Raw genomic sequence first — 1,903 nt, 5'->3', positions numbered from 1 at the left:
GGAGCTGGAGGATCAGACTCCCTGACTTCAGACTATACTACAAAGCTACACTAATCAAGACAATATGGTACTGGCACAAAAAGAGAAATGTAGATCAATGGAACAGGATAGAAAGCCCAGAGATAAACCCATGCACCTATGGTCAACTAATCTATGACAAAGGAGGCAAGGATATACAATGCAGAAAAGACAGTCTCTTCAATAAGTGTTGCTGGGAAAACTGGACAGCTACATATAAAAATGAAATCAGAACACACCCTAACACCATACACAAAAATAAACTCAAAATGGATTCGAGAACTAAATGTGAGACTGGACACTATAAAACTCTTAGAGGAAAACATAGGAAGAACACTCTGATGTAAATCACAGCAAGATCTTTTTTGACCCACCTCCTAGAGTAATGGAAATAAAACCAAAAATAAACAAACGGGACCCAATGAAACCTAAAAGCCTTTGCAAAGCAAAGGAAACTACAAACAAGACAAAAAGACAATCCTCAGAATGGGAGAAAGTACTGGCAAACGAATCAATGGACAAAGGATTAATCTCCAATGTATATAAACAGCTCATACAGCTCAATATTTAAAAAACAAACAACCCAAACCAAAAATTGGCAGAAGACCTAAATAGACATTTCTCCAAAGAAGACATACAGACAGCCAAGAAGCACATGAAAAGCTGCTCAACATGGTGAGGGTGTGGAGAAAAGGGAACCTTCTTGCACTGTTGGTGGGAATGTAAATTGATACAGCCACTATGGAGAACAGTATGGAGGTTCCTTAAAAAACTAAAAATAGAACTACCATACAACCCAGCAATCCCACTACTGGCCATATGCCCAGAGAAAATCATAATTCAAAAAGACACATGCACCCCAATGTTCACTGCAGCACTATTTACAATAGTCATGTCATGGAAGCAATGTCCATCGACAGATAAATGGATAAAGATGTGGCACGTATATACAATGGAATATTACTCAGCCATAAAAACGAGCAAACTTGGGTCATTTGTAGAGACATGGATGGATCTAGAGACTGTCATACAGAGTGAAGTAAGTCGGAAAGAGAAAAACAAATATCATATATTAATGCATATATGTGGAACCTACAAAAATGGTACAGATGAACCGGTTTGCAGGGCAGAAATTGAGACACAGATGTAGAGAACAAACGCATGGACATCAAAGGGGTAAAGTGGCAGGTGGGGTGGTGGTGTGATGAATTGGGAGATTGGGATTGACATGTATACACTAATATGTATAAAATGGGTAACTAATAAGAACCTACTGTCTAAAAAAAATAAGTAAAATAAAATTCAAAAAAGAAGTGGATAGTAATAATATAACTTTAAAAATAATTTAATTTAATTTAAAAAAACAGAAATGTGGGGGGAAAAATTTTGTGGTTTTTGGTCTATACAGGAATATGATATAAAAAGGTCACTGGGCTTCCCTGGTGGCGCAGTGGTTGAGAGTCTGCCTGCCGATTCAGGGGACACGGGTTCGTGCCCCGGTCCGGGAAGATCCCACATGCCGCGGAGCGGCTAGGCCCGTGAGCCATGGCCGCTGAGCCTGTGCTCCGCAACGGGAGAGGCCACAACAGTGAGAGGCCTGTGTACCAGAAAAAAAAAAAAAAAAAAAAAGTCACTGCTTCTCACTAGTTTTATTTCTTATGTCTATTTGTCTCTTGAAAACTCAGTTTCAACAACCAGTTACCACTGGAAATCACTAACATCTAAGGTTAAACCACAACATCATTTATAGCCTCCAAAACATCTTCCTAGTAATTAAGAACAGGACATTCTCTTTTTTTATTTTTTATTTTTTATTTTTTTTTTGCGGTACTTGGGCCTCCCACTGTCCTGACCTCCCCCATTGCGGAGCACAGGCTCCGGACAC

General features: G+C 39.3%; 1 protein-coding gene across 1 annotated transcript in view; it reads right to left on the bottom strand.

Moving 5' to 3' along the window:
• Window positions 1-1,903, bottom strand: part of TTC3 (tetratricopeptide repeat domain 3) — a 144,031-nt gene that overhangs the window by 53,087 nt on the left and 89,041 nt on the right. The gene's annotated exons all lie outside the window — the stretch shown is intronic.

The sequence above is a fragment of the Physeter macrocephalus genome, chromosome 8 (assembly GCF_002837175.3).
Source record: "Physeter macrocephalus isolate SW-GA chromosome 8, ASM283717v5, whole genome shotgun sequence".
NCBI lineage: Eukaryota > Metazoa > Chordata > Mammalia > Artiodactyla > Physeteridae > Physeter > Physeter macrocephalus.
Note: the sequence above shows the minus strand (reverse complement) of the source record. Positions and strands in the feature narration are given on the sequence as shown.